General features: G+C 42.7%; 1 protein-coding gene across 2 annotated transcripts in view; it reads right to left on the bottom strand.

Annotated features, from left to right (window-relative positions):
• FAM110B (family with sequence similarity 110 member B) overlaps positions 1-19,168 on the bottom strand; it is a 129,148-nt gene that overhangs the window by 60,071 nt on the left and 49,909 nt on the right. The window contains exon 3 of one of the 2 annotated variants that reach the window (XM_060035402.1): positions 16,207-16,256. The gene's annotated coding sequence lies outside the window, so the exon portion shown is untranslated. Of the gene's footprint in view, positions 1-1,439; positions 1,681-16,206; positions 16,257-19,168 lie in introns of those variants that run through there. The other variant, XM_060035403.1, reaches the window with a different exon arrangement.

The raw sequence follows: 19,168 nt of genomic DNA, 5'->3' as shown, positions 1-19,168 counted from the left end.
CCAGTGCCCATTTCACCAGACACAGCATCTCAAAACCCAGATGCCGGATGACAATGAACCACACTCAACTTTCTTATTACAGGCGACACCCTATCACAGTAAAGGACAAACTTTCAGAATATTCCTTGTTCTTTTCTTCAAACTGTTGTTTGGGAGAAACAGTACACCCCAGGAATGGACGAGGGAGGGAATTCGCAGGGGCTGAGGGTGTGGATGGGGAGGGAAGCACAGTTAGGGTTCTGAAGTTTTCCTCGACCAAAGAACACGACGAACCCCTTGAACCCGATTATAGCTTCAAATCAAAGCAGCTACTTTAAGCAAATTCTGAAATGGCAATGTCTGGCTTTTCAGGAGCAGGAGGTAACTCCTGACAGCCTTCAGATACCAGCAGAGCTCTCCACGGATCCCAGACGCATGGTGGCAGCCAGCCAGCCGTGTGACTGGTGACTCAATACACAAGTTTCTGTGGTCTCCACCGTCTCATACAGTGAGGACATCAGTATTGAAGTTTGAGGGCTAAATGGTGGCAAGGGGCTCTTCCCGAATAAAACAGAACTCTGCGGAGAAGGTACGCTGAGAAGCAGACGCTCGCACTGCATTTGTTTGCATTTATTTAAGCTCAGCCTTAGCCATTTAAATATTTTTCCTTCTGAATGTATCATCTTTATCACAGAATTCAAGATTATTTACTGTTTGATTTGGAAAATCATCCAGGCAACCATGAACAGAAATTTTTAAATGTTGTCAAACATAAGTCAAAGGGGTGAGAATCCCACCTTCTGTGATTTCAACTCCCTAAACAACATCCTTATTAAACAAAGCCCGAGTCAAAAATTCTGTTCAGCACAGGCCGAATACACACCTAGGAGTGTTTCTGGCAGAGCGGGATATGCTGACATCCTCTATATGAAAAAAGCTTCCTGAAAACTACAGAAGGGGAAACAAAGAGAGCCATCCAAAATGAAGGCTGCACACATCTCTGAAGAAACAATGGACATTACTTCTGCTGAGACCCTGCGTTGACACCAGGAGACCCGCTGCTCTGTCCTAATTAAAGTGTGTTTCTCCGAACTCTCCTCCACGGCTCATTATTCAGGAGAGTCCGGACCCCATGCAAACAAAGTCGACAGGGCACTGAAACGCACCTCCAAAGACACCTAAATGGATGCAACACCGGGCTTTCCTAAACAGCAGAGAACCAATGAGAAGAGCTCCCCAGCACATGCACTCTTGAATCCAGGTAAAAACAAGATTCCTACATGAAGACGGTAGCTGTCTACCAGCCCAGCCTCCTCCGGGAGGACATATTTTACATGGAACGCCGGAGAGCGTGTGATATTAACAAAAGCAAGATCAAATTAAACAGATGACATGATGCACACACTTCATTTCATGCATGGCCGTGTTTTTCAGGCGAGATAAAGACTCAAAGTAATTACCATGAACTGAAACTTCTTCCTTGATCTCCTCTGGCAGCCGGCAGTCGGTGACTGCCGTGCTCCCTCAACAAAGACGATCGCCTTCTCCTCGGTGCCTGATTCCTCCTGTAATGCTACCAGCTAAGCACCTCCACAGTGGGCAGAACGCAGCAGAGTATCTCTGTATCCGTGTCTCCAATGCAGCATAAAGAGTACTGTGGAAACCTATCAAACCGGCGAGCAGCTAGGCTGGCAGCCAATGAGGAGCGGCTCGGGCGGAATCCGGCACATGCTCTCTGAAGCTCAGGCTGTCAGCAGCGTTTAGCAGGCTGCTAATCTAATTATAGCTAGTTTGCTAGCACAGAGCGATTGGAGCAGAGCACAGGAGCAAATTAAATTTTAATAAATGAAACCCCGCAGACAGAATCATCTTGATTTCTTGTCATTTTGAGGATTAATGTGTCACCTTATAAACTAGAAGTGGTTTTTAAAGTGCATTCTTGTTTTTCTTCCGATCTGGAGAAACAAAGAGTGGTTAAATCAATGTATGGTATAGCCAGTTTCCTTAAACTTAACAGGTTCCAAAGAATATGAAAAACTATATATATATATATATATATGTATATATATATGTTTAACTGAATATATATATTCAGTTATATATATTCATATATATGTTTAACTGAATCACTTCGCTGTACAGTAGAAATTAATACAACATTGTAAATCAACTATACTTATCTAAAATAAATTAAAAAAAAACCAAACTTCACAGATTCCAGCACTGAAGAATAAATCATAAAGTCAATAGTAGGAAGGTATTAGTGGTGGTGCTATAAAATCTGAGACTTCACTTTATTCACCCTGATTAGCAATTTGCCACTTATTTGTCCTAAAGGGCTAATTAGTCTCTCAATATAGTTTGAAATATCCATCGTGGAAATGTACTAATTTCCACCCATCATGGAAATGTACCAATCAAGGTGTCAAAAATCATCACCTTGGCTACACTGATGAATAATAATTCAGAGGTACAAGAGATGGAAAAGGAATATCGAAGTCATTGTAAAGGAAAAATTAAGGAAATCTGCCCACGGCACAATTTAATGGTGACAAGAGTTCTAGAAGCTGAATCTTGCAGGAGGCACAGGAGAAAACCATGCATTCCAATATCCAGGCTGCCTGGATCAGCTACTCCCTCCTGGGTGACTTGGGGCAAGAGACTGGATGTCTCTGAGTGTCAGAGGCAATAGCGGGAGGCACCTTGCAGCATCACTGCCAGAAGCAACGCGCACTCAGCGCTCAGCGCAGGGTCTGGCACAGGGTGAGTTCTAAATTAAGCTATTATTAATAGCAGCAATGTTTTCACAATACCATAGTGTCTCCCTTCTTTTCTGGTATCAGGCTACTCAAAAAAGAAGCACCTAAACTTCTCCAGTGTACAGCTTTGTCAGAAATATCATTTCGAAGTAATTAATGGTGACATGCCAAGAGCAGACCTGATTCATCATGCAGAACCATTATTGGTGTTCACTGTAGTCACAAACATTATTTCACCTACTTCTTTCTGGATATGCATTAGTCACTAATTTCAGTTTATTCTATATGAACCAATCTCAAAAGGAACTTGCAGGACATTGGGGTTTAAAATTGCATTTCGTTAATGATTTGCAATATAGATTAAATGCCATTATACATTTGAGAAAGTGTTTTCGATGGACTATAAATTGGGGCAAGTCTGGAATGAGGAGGTGGATTAAATTTAAAATGACGCATTTATGTGAAAAGGGGAGAGGAGAGAGGTCAGCTAGTCAAATGCAACTTTTGTCCCCATATCTATTTATTTATTTGTTTTCCCTTCAAGTCATTTCTTCAATAGGTTCTACAAAATTAACAGTCCTCCAATGATATTAATCAAATCTGTTAAACTTATTTTCTGTAATTTCCCCAAATCGGTATATGTTCCACCAGTCAAGTTCCAATCCAATGATAACACGCAAACTTCTCATTTCTGCTGTTATGCTGTGCTTTGGTTTTTCTCTGAAAACCTTTACAAAAAGCTGACATGCTCAACAGCCATTATGATTTGCTCTGAGGAACCAAATACTCTCAGGGGTTAATTAGTAGCTGTGGAAAAAAATACTGACTAAGCGGCATCCTTCATCCTTCCATCTTTGGGTACCACAAACTGGATGGGAAATAACCTAAGGAAAGGAACAGCATGGCCCATAAACGTCAGGGGAAAGCACAGAAACTCATGGTCTATACATCCAAGAGTGAAAACGTGTGTAGAAATGTAGACACAGACACCAACTGTGAGAAAATACGATAGAGACAAACTTCCTAAAATGACCCTCACATGTGCTACCTTGAAGCAGTGTCCATGTGGATTATCAAACCACTATCGCCATTATCAGGAGCTAAAACTTCAAGAGGAATTGGCTTCAGTGATTCGGCCTAAGGCAGCGCTCCCTGGAGGCTGCCAGGATACAGCCTGGTACCACTCGCAGGCATTCAGCTGGGAAACGCTAACAGCTCTTCCTCTTCATGTAACAGACTGCTGGCTCAAAAAGGGGGCACTTTTAAAAAGCTGTTTGAGGGCTTCCCTGGTGGCGCAGTGGTTGAGAGTCCGCCTGCCGATGCTGGGGACACGGGTTCGTGCCCCGGTCCGGGAAGATCCCACATGCCGCGGAGCGGCTGAGCCCGTGAGCCATGGCCGCTGAGCCTGCGCGTTCGGAGCCTGTGCTCCGCAATGGGAGAGGCCACGACAGTGAGAGGCCCACGGACCGCAAAAAAAAATAAATAAATAAAAGCTGTTTGATTAATTTGTCTCGTTCCTGTTTTGTACAAGACATTTAAACAGACACTTTGTAAGAGAAAGAAGCAACTGATCCTTTCTTAGGTCTCAAGTTGAGAGCCCCTATATTAGTTTGAAACTGAGTAGCAGTTAATTGCTGATCGTTCTTATTGCCCCTCTGCGGGAGAGCCTAGATTTTTTTTTTTTTTTTTAACCTCTGGAATGAGGGCTTTTGTCTTTGAACTTCAGTCAACTCTGCCTTGATTCTGAAAAATCAAAACTCAGTGAAGAGTTTGGGGCACCTACTCTGTGTAAGGACCGTGCAGGGAGTTGGCAGGGGCCCCGGATTCTCAGTGGAGCTTCCATTCTAATGAGGGATAACCAGTAAGTGATGGGTCAACACAGGGGTAATTGTGACGGTAGGCAAAGTGCTGCGAAAGGATACAAGTTGGGGTGAGAGTCGGGTCTGCAGTTGAAGGATGCTTTTGGCTGGAGGGTGGGTGTGACCAGGAGAGCTATGGAGTCCCGGAGAGGCAGATGGAGCCAGGGGACCCAGACGGAAGGTAGAGGCACAGCCGCAAACAGCAGACTCGGGGCGAGGAAAGGGTTTGGTCCGAGCCTCTGGAAAGCTGCGCGTTGACTGTATCCTCAACAGGAAGGATGTAGCCTCCAGCTCCCCTTCTTTCTAGTTATCTTCCAAGTCCCACCCTCACTTACCCTTCTCTGCACTAGGTGTGAAAACACATATATTTCACACGGGCTGCCCGGGGGGGGGGGGGGAGAACCTAAAATACTAAGGGGACACGGCTTCATTAATTCAAGAAATACATATTGAGCACCTATGACGTGATCATGGGTTGGGATGTGGCCCCTCCCCGAACACAGCTCACCAGTGAGGGAGACGGTTAAACACCTGGGAGCCTGCCAGAGGGGGATGGGCTTCAGAAAAAGAGCCACCACACTAGGACAACACTGAAATGCTGTCTCAGGCCTTCCTGGCAGGCTTTGTCTTCAAATGTGGAATTCTGTCCTTACAGTTCCACTGTGTTCACCACCCCGCTTGGCCAACGACAAAGCTGAGACTTCAGAGACGCGGGCCTGGGGACACACAGCAAGACAGAAGGTTGGAAGTCAGGTCGAGACCCAACTGGGGACGGTCCTGGAGCCTCACAGCGGGAAGAGCAGAGACCGCATCTTTGTTTTCGGAAGACTTACTGACGTCATCTTCTATATATGCACACAGAAGCATATGGATTTCTCTCCACAAACTATAAAAACTGACTCTTTTATATCTTCACCTCAGACTTTTCACAGAAAATGGGGCCATCTTGATATGAATGTTATTCAATGTGGTGTGTAAGGCTCTTGGCCAAAAAGAAAAAAAAAATATGTAAAACAGAAAGGATTTCCTGAATTTATTCGGCAAACATTGGTGCTGTTTTTTGCGGGGCACTGAAACATGAAGAGAAGTAGAACGGCCTTGGCCTCAAAGTGCTGAGAAGGCGGGTCCGGAGGTGGGCAGCCCTGCAGTTAGACACACTCGGAAGCAGACTGGGGCATCCAGCCCCAACACTCACGGGCACTGTGACTGCGGTCAAGTTACTGAGCCTCATGGGTGTCGCACTGTCCTCACCCAGCAAGTAAACCGACCAGCAGAACGTCTCCCCAAGGTTCCTGTGGTGATTAGACATGAACTCACGTGGAAAGCACCGAGAAGGCTGCCAGCCACCGGGCAACACCCAGAGCTGAGAAGTTCCTATTCCTCTTCCGCTGGGGCCTGGAACTTACTCGGTTCTCAAATGGGGTTCCTTGGTATCTCGGCTCTTCCTGCATCTCGTCATAATGATGCTTAACTCATATTTATTTAGCTCCTATCATCTGTCAGATGCTGTGCTAGGAGGCGGACATGGACCCTCCAAACCAGGGAAGGAGGCAAATAAAACAACACCAATGATCTGAACCAAGTTTTCAAACTGACAAGGAAATTTCACATTCACTTTTGCTTTGAGTCTCTCCTAAGCGCTGTTAGGGAGGTGTTCTTACAGTTTTCTCATTTTAGAGATGAGGAAACGAGCCCAGGGCAGTTACAGGTTTGCTCAGGACTCCAGACTCAATTCCTTCCTATTTTGCTCGTCTTTTCACTAAAACCATGTTTGTTCCAACACACAAAAAATGAATTATTATAACTCATGGGTATAGAATTAAACATTATTAAATATTATTAAGTAATCTGATATATAATTATTATAATCTAATAATTAGATATAATAATAATATTTAGATATCATTACATAATAAGAGCTATGAATTAGGTGGCAGAAGTTCTCCTGCGCTTATTAGCGTCTCTTCTGTTCTCAAACCGTACCATGTCTTCTGAATGCTGTCAGGCATCTTCTAGGTCGTGAAAGTGTTTCCCTCATGGGTAATCTCTGTACTACCAAAAGGACCAGGATTAGACTATCTCTACTGACCATCGCATAATTCCTACGAAACCTTAAATTATAATAAGTGGATTAATGTCCTAAATTTCAGCTCTGTCTTCTGAAGTGGAATGCCTACACATTTCAGTTAAATGCAGTTTCCTACACTTCTAAAAAGCTCTGTAAAGCATCAGTACCAGTTCTGGAATGTAACTCTACTACATGTATGGTCCAAAATCAAGGCATATCATCTTGCATGCGTCACGCATGCTGCTACTTTAAGTAAAAACTTCATGGAAGAACTTCAAGTATGCATGGCATGAATGTTCATAATTATGTTTTAACATACTAATTTTGAAAGATTAGGCTCTTATCCAAACAAATATGTAACTACAGAACACGAGCTGGTATGAAATTCATCTGGGGTCCTTATGAAACTTTTCAAGTCAGTAGAGGCCAAAGAATAGCTGTCTTGAAAAATGTCATATCAGAACTTCGGAGGTTACAGTCTGCAGGACACTCCTTGAGAGAATTACGTTGCTAGGACAATATCATCATATACTTCTCACCTTCTATCCCATTATTTTTTATCCCAATCTAGCCACTTTCCAGCTGGTAACCTTGGGTAGATTACTTAACTTCCTCATGCTTGAATTTTCTCATCTGTAACATGAGTATGACGATGATGTGTAATTAAATGAGTTAATATATATAGAAAGCATTTAGGGAGCGCTCAGCATTTTGTAAACGTTATCTAAGTTCTCTCCACTTGGCTGATGGCAAAATTAAAACATCCAGGCCAAATGATTTTAATGTAATTAGAAAAACTGACCCTCTGTAGAAAAAGAACTAGATAATAAAAATAAATAACTATCATGCATGCCCTGAGCACAACCCAGATGGGAAATGCTATACTGTTAAGAGTTTGTTAATAACATCTAGAAATTCTGAAACTTATATAAGCGTGACTTCTTTTCTGGGACAATTTGGAAAACCTTCTTGAAAATTTTACAAATACGTATACCTTTCCCCTGGCCACTCACTTAGGGAAAATCATCCCCAGGAAACAGCTGGGATCATGTGCTAAAAATTAGAAATGATTAAGGACATGTGCAAAAAAAAAAATACAAGTAAGGAATTTATCACAGTATCCTTTATAGAACCAAAAGAAAAGAACCAAAAAAAGAAACAAAAATCTTATTCAACAATAGCTACTACATACATGATGGCGTATAAATAAAATGAATGCAACAGTATGCAGCTATTCAAGTGATACTATAGAATATTTATTAAATGGAAATATAGCTGAATCTTAAGTGAGAGTCAAATCGATGTATATTATGATTCTATTTTTGTTAAAATTACCTCTCTGTGTATACACGCACATATCTCTGTGACTATATACGGAGAAAAAGTCTAGGGGCAAATGTCACAATGTGAATAGTTTTTATCTTTGCATGGTCAACTCGTCCAAATTGTTTCATTTTTCTACTGTGCTACTCACGCCAAACATAAATTTTTAATTAAAACTTGATATTTTTCCCACTCCCACCCAAGGAAAAGAAAAAACTAGGGGTGGCAAGTTTTTAATGAGTGGCCCCTCTGAAGTCTCAGACTTGGAGGTTCCTGCTGCCTTCCCTGGTCATCGGCTCTGGCCTTCAGCTAGTCTACAGGATGCAGCTCAGCTTTTCTAACCAGCTAGTAAGCAGCAGCCTTAGCAAACACAATTTTGATGTACTAATCGATCCCAGCCAGAACTCAAACCGTCAGGGTGGGAACCTAAAGTTCAGCCTGGATTGTCAGTCAGTCTGCTGATGATGATTCGGCATTAGGGCCTCTGCGGACACTACAGCAAGTCCTCCCTGGAAATTACTGTACAGCCCAGACATTCCTCCCCTGAGTTATTTGTGTAATTCTCTCCTTCTATCCAAAGGCGCTCTTAGGCACTTAAGAGATATGTCCAGGTTCAAACGCCTGGAAAGACACCAGTAAGTTTAAGTGATGGAGAAAGAAAGGAAAATAATTTCTTTGGATATAAAGTTAGAAACATTAGCGTCACTGAAGACTGACTGGAACCTTGGCAAGTTTCGGAAGCTTATGGACTGTTACCCACTCCAGTAGGAATCGAGTTTAAAATAAGGTAAAGCAAAGCAATCACCTTTCAGTGTGTCTGCCTAGACTGACTCTGTTTTTGCTTTCACAGTTTGAAAAGTCTTGTGAACCATAGCTCAGTATCATTAACAGATAATGGTTCCAAGGTTTTGTTAGAAAGATATTTCCATTTATATGTGTATATTTTAAAGGTAATTTTATTATATCTAGGGACCAATTTTTAAAGTTCTACAATAGAAAATAATGTGCAAATGGGATTTATTTAACAGAAATTTGCCTTGAAGCAAACTGAGCTCTGTTCTATTTATACCGTTAAGTGTCTAATTACCTGTAAAGCCAAAAGCCAAGAATTTTTTTTTTCTTACTGAAAATAATCACCCCGCCAGTTGCTTTTTTTTTTTTTTTTCCAGTACGCGGGCCTCTCACTGTTGTGGCCTCTCCCGTTGCTGAGCACAGGCTCTGGACGCGCAGGCTCAGCGGCCATGGCTCACGGGCCCAGCCGCCCCGTGGCATGTGGGATCTTCCCGTACCGGGGCACGAACCCGTGTCCCCTGCATCGGCAGGCGGACTCTCAACCACTGCACCACCAGGGAAGCCCCCCAGTTGCTTTCTTGAATGTTAAGTTGTTCATAAACGGTTTTCTGAATCTGGATTCCCTAGATTTCTCCTGTTTCTGTTTTCATATGTAGAGATCCTTTTCTACGTTTTCTTTTACAGCAAAGAGACAATTTTTCATTATGTAATCCTGTTCAAGGCAGGGACAATGATTAGGGAAGTTTTTTCACTTAACAAATGTTATTCTCCTGGAAAGTTTACCACTCAGTGATTTGAACAGAAAAAATACCGTGTCCTTCAAGAACGAGGAAGAACTTACTGAAGAGAAAGAATCCTTTGAAACTATGAACATCTGAATAGTTTCTAAATAAAGAAGAAAATCTGTGTCACTTATTTAAGGTTCCTTCTTGGGTTAACAATGTATGCTTTATGGACACAATAAAGAAAAAAGCTCTCCCTCTAAACGGCACTGAAACAGTCTGTAAATCTCTGGTGTAGTTTGCAAGTTATTTCTGTAGACGTGGGTTCTCTCTATGTAGGGCACCTTTCCTAAGCCCAGTATCAGTGTATCAGGGAGAACAAGCACATAGAAAAGATAAGCTTCACTGCATATTCCTTTTATCGTGTGTACATTATTAGCTTTGAAACTGGAAGTGATTTGAAGGACATTAATTCACCTTAAAGGAAACTTTCTTGGGCTTGTCTTTTACTTTATTTTCAAAGTCAGATTACAAGCTAATTTAAATTTCAAGTATTTGATTACATTCCTCTTGAATGACTTCCTCCTGATCATTGCCAAGTCAGTGTTCCCATTCAGGGCGAAGCTATTTTAATTCCACTGCAGGCAGGTCTCCTAATGAAGAGGAGAGTTTAAATTCCTCTTACATGGAAGCGCACATGATGAAGGTTTTTCATCATAAAGTCTGAGTCAAGCCTACACAAGTGGGATTTTTTTGTACTAAATTATATAGGAGGCTTTTAAACGAATATCCCAGAGATGTGCTGTCATGGGAATAAATGGCATAAAGGACCTGACAGGTTACTGTGAAAGCACTGCAGGAGTCGGCAGGGCAGCCACAGAAACCGCCCACCTGACGTCTTGATGGTATTTTGCACCTTTTAGAGAGTGAAGAAGCTTTTGAAGTTTTAATCATCTTCCTCCAAAGGTGTAAGCATAATCTTCCCATTTGTTTTTAGCGTTGTTTAAGAACAAAAATAATTTGAATATGTGATGTAAGTCAGTACCAGGCTTTAGAAAGATGGTACCTCACCAGGTTATCCTGAGAGTGGGGATGGGGGAGAAGTGGGTGGTTCTTAGTTAATTTTATTTTGTCTACAATGGGCACAGCTCATCCACATAGAAGAGTGGATCCTGGCTTCCCTGGCTGAAGTAAACAGAAAATCTGATTGCTCCTCCAACGGTAGTGATGGGTGGTCCCACTGATGAGAGTAAATACTCCAACCCCTGGAGATGCTCTCGGTGAGAGCCAGGGTCCTGCAGAGATGAAGCAAGGGCCTCTTGCCCCAAGCCCAAGCCTGGGACAGGCCAGGGGAGGAAGGAGAGTGAAAAAAAGTCTTTTTTGATTTGTAATTACAACTTTCCTTAAAATGTCCTCATTTTCAGCAATGGAACTTATACAGAATTTTTGCTATTATTTTTTTTCTTTTTTGAAAAATAACAATTTCTGTCTTCCCCAAAGATGCTGATGCTGTGTACTTTTTGGAAGGATGAAACAAAAAACCCCCTCTGTTGGCAACCAAGAGAAAGCAATCTTAAAGCACTGACATTTTAAACACTGGTGAGTCTTTGTTGTGTGAAATTAACTGGAATTTCAATTAACCTATGGTCCTTTTTGATTTACTAGTTTGGAGGCTGTTCTGTAGTCTGTGCTCACTCATGCCTCCATACATGTTTCTTTTCAGCATGACTCTCTGACCTAAACTGCAGTGAAATGGACTGTATGACACCAAATTTTTCATATATGAACAAACTGAAGTCATCCAACTGCAAAACTCAGTTCACCTGCAAAACTCCTGTCAGAGTCATCCATTAGCGACGTTCTGCATTTTGGGGAAATGTGTGCCACAGTGAGGAATCCAGACGGTGGTTCCCCTGAGTTCCCACGGATAAGAAAGGATTGTCCTCCCAGAAAAGGACAGGGAGCTGTTCCATGAAGACACTGAAATTCCAACACTGTGGTTTAATAAGGATAAACAAGTGAGATCAACGAGGCAGAAGGGAGAGAGAGCTCAGAAACAGATCCACAGACTTAAAGCTGACTTTTCACAAAGGAGCCCAGACAATTCAATGAAGAATGAAAAGCCCTTTCAACAAATGATGATGAACAAATGGATACCCATTTGGAAAAAATAGGAAACTTTGATCCCTACTTCACACCTAAAATATCAACCTGAGATAGATCAGAGACCTAAAAGTTAAAAACTAAAACTATAATGCTTCTAGAAAAAAAAACAGAGGAGAATATTTTTGCAACCTTGGAGTAGGTAAAAATTCCCTAGAGTCACAAAAACACTAACTGTAAAAGAAAAAACTGACAAAATGGTCTTTAAAAAAATTTTCAACTTCTGCTCACTGTGAAGAAAATGAAAAGACAAACCACTATATGAGAGAAAATATATCTTATATATAGATATGAAAAAGAACTTTTAGCCAGAAAAAATGAAGTGACTAATCAATAACAAAAGGACATACAATCCAACTCTAAAAAAGGGCAAAAAGTCGAACGAACACTTTGCAAAGGAAGATACACAAAAGACCTGTGAGTATATGTAAAGAGAGTCAACGTCATTCGTCATGAGGGAAATACAAATTAAACCCACAATAATACACTATTCCATAGCCACTTAAATACACTATTCCATAGTAACTTAAATCACTTAAATCAGCAAACGTTAGCAAGAATATGGAACAAATGGACTCTCACACACTGCTAACAAGGAAGTCTGAGTTAATCAAACATTGACCCCGTTATCTGGCAATTCCACTAAGGAGTATTATCCAAGGTAGAGGAAAACGTATATCCATTAAAAGACTCATTCAACAATGTTCATGGCAACTTTTATTCAAAATGCCCAACTGGAAATGATCCAAATGCCCAATAACAGAAGAATAAACAAATTGCAGTACACGCACATAATGAAATAAATATTACTCAGCTACTGATACGACAACGAGGATGAATCTCAAAGACACGATGAATCTCGAAGACATGGTATGGGAAGAAAGGAGCCAGTACAAAGGGTATTCACTGGATGATTCCATCCATATAAATTTAAAAACACATAAGACTAATTTATGGTGATAGAATAATAATTTTTCCCTGGGTGGAAAAGGGGGATCTGACTAGAAAGTGGCAAGAGAGAATTGGCTGGGGTGATAGAAATGTTCCATATCTTTATTAGGGTGGTTACAGAAGTGCATGTATTCGTTAGAACTTACCAAACTGTACATCTAAGATCTGTAAACTTTACCTCAAAAAAAAAAAAAAAAACCCATATTGTATTAAAAAACAGTAATACCAATATAGTCTTGCTACAAAGTTTTGAAGAAGGGTTGTATTACTGATTTGACATCCTAATGAAATTATTTATATCTCAAATTCTTCTGAACCTTTCAATCTCTTATTTATATGTAGTATGCTGTGTATACATAGAGAAGAAAAGGATAACTCAATTCTAATTCTACGTGATTTTAAACAACAGTTAAAGTTTACTCATTTGAATGTCATATTGTACCTTATGTTATTGCTTTATCAGAACCTTAGAATATTGTTTTTTGATTCATAGGCCCTCAGTTCATTTTAAACCATGAACCGCTGTTAACATCCACTTAAAACACCTTTCTTTTAAGTTATTTTTACCTCTTCAGCTTTGACCAATTTTTGGTAAGGGAGGTCAGCTTTGACCAATTTTTCTTTTGTTTGTCTCATGTTTGTCAGAAAGCAGTTTTCCAGAAGATATCAGTATATATTTTATATGAATATAATTATACAGTGGCCTTTCTTTCCCCCAGACTGACTTGTATATCACTCATAAAAGGAACTCACAACTAAGCATCTTCAGGCCAAAGGAGATTTTAATAACAGTCTTGAGTTTGAATATCCTGTTTTTTCACGAGTTACATGAATTTAGGTTAAATTATTTAATTTCCTTAAGACAGTTTCTTCTTAAATAAAAATGGTTGTTCCAATAGCTATTTCATAGCTTCATAAAAAGGAGGGGGGGGTGGGAGCTGGGCCCCTGCAGCTACTGAGGAGGCGCCCTGTCTGCAGAGAATGTAAACAATAATCATAAAGCCCCTTGCAGACAGCTCTAAAGCCCATGGGGAATAAAATACCTGTCCCCATGGGGCAAGCCGTCCCTAGAGTCACACAGCCTGGCAGCCCCTCTGAGGACCCAGAACAGCTTACCTTCCTTGAACACTTCCTACGAGCCTGGCCCTGAACTAAAGCCCATTAATCATTTAATCCTTGCGACGGTTCCAGGAAGCAGATACCACTGTCACCACTTTTCAGTGGAGCAAACTGGCTGAGAGGTCGGGAACCTTCTGGAGGCTCCTCGGGTGGGTGGTGGGATGCGGGTGGGGCTGGCGGTCAGTCCAACGCCCGCCTTTGACCAGGAAGCCGCACTCTTATTTCTGAGCTTCCAGGCATTCACCCTTCCGGTGATGGCGAGGGAGCCGGGGTCAGAAGTGGGGGGGGATCTCAACTAAAACAGTTTTGAAGAATCTGGACCCTCCAGCGTGATGCGCAGCAGGACAGGAAAGCAGCACAGTGAACAGGGCAGAGCCTCCAGTTCCGCTCCTACACGCTAATCCCCCAGCGTCAGGAAGCAGAGGAGAGCAGCCTTGCCCCAGACGGTGCGCTTAGCTACCTAAATGTGCCTCGTGCGTGTGCGTGTGTATATGTCTGTGTGCACATGTGTACACGTATGCCTGTATATGTGCATGTGTGTGCATGTGTATGGATTTATGTGTCTGTGGATATGTGTGCGTACGTATGTGTATGCGTGTATGCGTGTATGTGTGAGTGTATGTTTGTATTGTGTATGTGTATGGATGTATGTATATATGCATGTGTGTATTGTGTATGTGTGTATTATGTATGTGTGTATGCGCACATGTGCACATGTATATGTAAGTGTGGGTGCGTGTATATTGTGTATGTGTGCACGTGTGTAAGCATGCATGCATGTGTATATATGTATATACACGTGCACGTGTGTATATGTGTGTAAGTATGTATGCACATGTGTATGTATATTGTGCGTATGTGTGTATATGTACGTGTGTGTGTACATGTGTGTGCGCGGGCACCCCCAGCCCCTCTCAGGTGCTCTACCAGCAGGCCGAGCCTTTCCTCAGCCTCACTGGTGGGCCCATGGCAGGGGACCTGCGAGCTGGCCGGCGCTCTCACTGAGAAGAGCCATGACCAACCGAGGGGCCAACAGAGGAGAGCAGAGCCCTCCTGGCAGCCCACAACCGTCAGAGTGTGTTTTCAAGGTGGTGAACTCGGCCCTCAACCATGGTGTGTACGTGGCTATAAATCAAGAGGTAATTAGATTTTGCAGCATTTAACCCAACCCCTCTGTTGCCCTCACTTAGTGGCCCGGGTGGAAAAGAAAGGCTGACCCTTCCCACTGAAAACACAGGCCTCTTCACTCTGGCTTGTGCTCCGCCTTGGCCCCCAAAGCACTAGACAGCCCTGGAAAGCACATTCTCTCAGGGTCCAGGTTCAGTGACAACACCCTGCAAATGCACCGGGGATGGGGATGAAAAGAGCACTGGGAGAGAGGGGTCTGTCCTCATCGAACTGGAACCCACATTAACAACCACAAGCTGGAAAATGCCACGGCAGTTCAAATAAACTACGCATCAGTGTGAAAATTTAATTAACCCATCAGAAAAGCACCGAAACCTTCACAGACATGCATACACACAGGAATCTATGCAAAAGCAGCTCTCATTTGATTTTAGTCAAAGCAAACTCAGCCTTCAGTGTAAGCTATAAACATATCGTCTTGGGCAGTTTATAAGGGAGCCCTCGGGAGACGTGTGAATTTTGCCTTCCCGAAGATTTTAGTTTTAAATGTGATCAAGCCCAGTGAAAATGTAATCTGATACTTAGGTTCACACAGAAATGTCAGTGTTCTCTTTTAGTGTGACCTGATGTTTTTATTTTACATTTCCACACATTATGCTTCTTATGTTAAATAAGTTTTGGTAACCTGTAGAAACTGAAATGGTACTAAAAAACATGACAAATTAAATTTCATTTATTTTAAACCACTGGCTATTTTTCAGACAGCCTTGTCTTGAGAACTTTAAAAAGCTAGAGACATCCATTATTCCAAAATTATTTTATGACTGAAAATTTTCAGTTTAAAAAAAAGTTATATATTTTAGACCAGAGCTTGGCAATTTTTTTTGTAAGGGCCGGAGTGTGAATATTTGAGGCTCTGCAGGCCACACAGTCCTCACCTCACCCACTACAGCTTGAAACCAGCCGCAGTCAACACTTCAATGCAGGAGCATGACTGTGTCCCAATAAAACTTTATTTACAAAACACCAACAGCTGGACGGATTTGGCCCATGGGCCATCTTTGCCAGCCTCTGATCAAGGCTAGACTAAAATAGTGTGGAATCTGGTCTCTAATGTGTACTGGAAACTGATACTTCAGAGCAAAAAAGAACTATAGAAAGCAACCCCTTGTATCCAGCTGTATAATGTTAGATGCGGCAAATGCTTCTTGAGTCTCTGGATGTCACTAATTTACAAGATTTGAAAGTCCACACAGCACATTAATGGGTGTTATTGCTGATCACAGCTGGAAACAGCGTGTCCTGGGTATGATTCGAGATGGCAAACAAAGGGTTCTACTCACAAGGGAAGGCTTCATCTGACTCAGGCTGGATCTCAATAGGCCCAAGGCACCTGAAAAAGAAAAAGCCACTGCTGTCACTTAAGAGCACAACTGAATCCCTCAGCTCCCAAAGGGCACTGGAAATGCCAGGCTTCGAGAGACACACAAAACACGGAGGAGTAGGGAAGAGCATGACGTGTCCTCAGATGACACAAAAGAATTTGTGTCCACGGGTCTAAGGACAATTAACTACAATGTAATCTTTAGATCAGGAATGGTGACTATTTAAATGCCAAAAAGGAACATAACCCCCAGTGGGAAAAAAGAGACAAAAAAGCTGAAGTAGAGAACTGGGAGAAGAATGAGCCTATTCAAATGACGTGGGCTAACGCAAGACCCTCGGCAGTGCACCTGCCACCAGGGGTCAGCAAAGGCTCCCGGCAGGTAGAGGCGCAGCCCTGCTGGACTCCTAACATGGTAGACCGCGGGGCACGTGCTAAAATGCTCACTCCCCCGGGTGACAGGGGCTTCCCTGGGCTGGCACCCTCACTATGGAAGGCAAACTACTCAAAACCCAAACTCTCAAAGTTTGCCGTCTGAGTCCCTTCTGGAACAAGAGAGGGTATGAATAATGATCTCAGATTGTATATCACCATCCGTGGGAGTCGTTTTAAAAAAGTACTACTTTGAGAAGGTAGCAATTCAGTCCAAGATTCAATGGCCCATCTGATAATATGGTGTAGAAAATAGAGGAAAAACAAACAAAAAAAACAAAGGACTGAGAAGGTGCTGTGAAATAATTGTTAATTTTTCAGATATATGAATAAACATGTAACCAGTCTGAAAAAGAAAACTACCAACCAAAGCTATTGTTTATATACAAACAGATGCATCCACGTGTAGAGGTCTTTCGCTTTTGAGGGACACTCCCACCGTCAAGTCCGACAGGCCTCCAGCTACAAATATCTCGGTAAATGCAGGTTACAAAATGGTCCACAGACTCCTCTCAACTGCTCTGATCTTCACAGTCTCCATCTTTTCCTATTTACTAAATCCCCAGGGTATACCCTCCTCTTCTTTATTTATTTGTTCCGTTGTGTCTAAAGAAATACAGCAACTAAACCCAGCTAGCAATGGGTCTTCTGCAAATCCCGTTTTGGGAAACCACAGCGATCGCTACTGATTCTTCAGTCATGCAGTTGAGGACCAGGGCAAGTTACAGAAACGATCTGCTTGCTCTCGTCAGCTGGGGTTGAAGGAGACTTGAGATGTACGCATCCCTTTGCCTTCAGGAGGAAGGGATCTGGGTGTACACTGCTCCTGGCTGAAGCTAGAATTTCCCTATCAGGACATGGCAGGAGGACTTTCACACCCAGCCTCACTGCCCCACCTGCCAGGGTCTCGTATCTAATACTGTACATTGAAACCAAACAGAAAAAACTTTAAACTGAGCTGAAGTTCCAGCGAGGGAGAGAAAAATATTGTAAGTCAGGCCAAGTATCGAACAAAAGCTTAGAATAAGGCATAAGTCACTGAGACACAATAACTGAAAACATCTTCCTGGAGCACCAAGGCCCAGGTCTGAGCCCCTTTTCCTGCCTCTCTGCAATCACTGTTCTCGGGACCACGTGGCTCTACATCCCACGTATGTGTTCCCGGCTCCCACACGTCCATCTCCAGCCCATCTTCTCTCCCAACCTCCAGACTGGTATGTCCAACAGCACCTTAAGGTCTCCATGTGTCTCTCTGCTCCTAGTGAGGCCCTCCCCGGCCCCCCATCTGCATTAGTTTCTGTTGCCGTGTAACAAGCACCCCACTCGCTTACTATCGCAGTCTCTGTCAAGGCCCGGGCATGGCTTGGCTGGCTCCAACCTAGGCTCAGGTCTCACAAGGCTGCCATCACGGTGTGGTCTGGACGGCCTTCCTCTAAGAAGCTCAGGGGCCTCCTTCAAGTTCCCATGCTGGTTAGCAGAATTCAGCCCCTTAAGGCTGGAGCACTGAGGCCCCAGTTTTCCTGCTGGCTGTGAGTGAGGGTGCCACCCTCCTCTTCTAGGGGCAGCTCACAGCTCCCTTCTCCAAGGCCAGCAGGAGAATCTCCACTCCAGTCTGCTGAGACGGAGTCTTACGCGAGGTAACCTGGTAATCACAGCAGTGCTATCCATCACCCTCACCAGACGCTATTAGCCCTACCCACCCAACACAGGGGGCACCTCAGAACTCTGCCAGCCACGCCTCTAAAATGCTGCCCCCCACTCCCACAACACGCATATATACCCCCCCCCCCGCTTTATTTTCCCCTATAGTGCTTTTTACCATTTGAAATAACAAATACCTTATACACGTCCACATTTCTGCTTCATCTCACTGAAATATAAGCCCCACCAGAACAGAACGTTTTGCCTGTTCTTGTTTACTGCTATAACCCCAGCCTGTAAAAGAATCCTGCCTGGCTCAGAGCACTTATCCACAAATATTTATTGAATGAATGAATGATTCACTACCTAGGCTTGCCTAAAAACCATCAGCATCTCAACATCTCCCATTCCGCTGCTAAGCACAGGTTTCTGCGGCCTCTTTCCACTGTAGTGAGGTGCCTTACATCAGAACTTTGTTTGGTCACAAAAGATCAAGCTAAATGTTATCCTTCCCATGGTCGCAAAGCTATATAGTTTTAGTTTATTTATAGTTTTATCAGCCAACTATGTAGTGGGAATGCCACACTGAGTATTTGCAAAACCACCATTTTTAAGCACACGCGAAAACAGATACGTTTAATGTCCGGTTCCCAGGCTCTGAGATGACTTCTGTTTGTTTTTTAATCTTAAAAATAATCTTCAGTCAAACAGTGGAGAAAGTAGGAAGTAAAAGCCAAGCTCCCTTTGAACAATGACTCCAAGAAAACCACGAGTATGTGACTAAGTCGGTGACTGAAACAAGAGAGAAGTATGGTTTTCAGAGGCAGCGAACATAACTGTGAAACATA

The sequence above is a fragment of the Delphinus delphis genome, chromosome 17 (assembly GCF_949987515.2).
Source record: "Delphinus delphis chromosome 17, mDelDel1.2, whole genome shotgun sequence".
NCBI lineage: Eukaryota > Metazoa > Chordata > Mammalia > Artiodactyla > Delphinidae > Delphinus > Delphinus delphis.
This window is presented reverse-complemented; position numbering and strand designations above follow the sequence as displayed.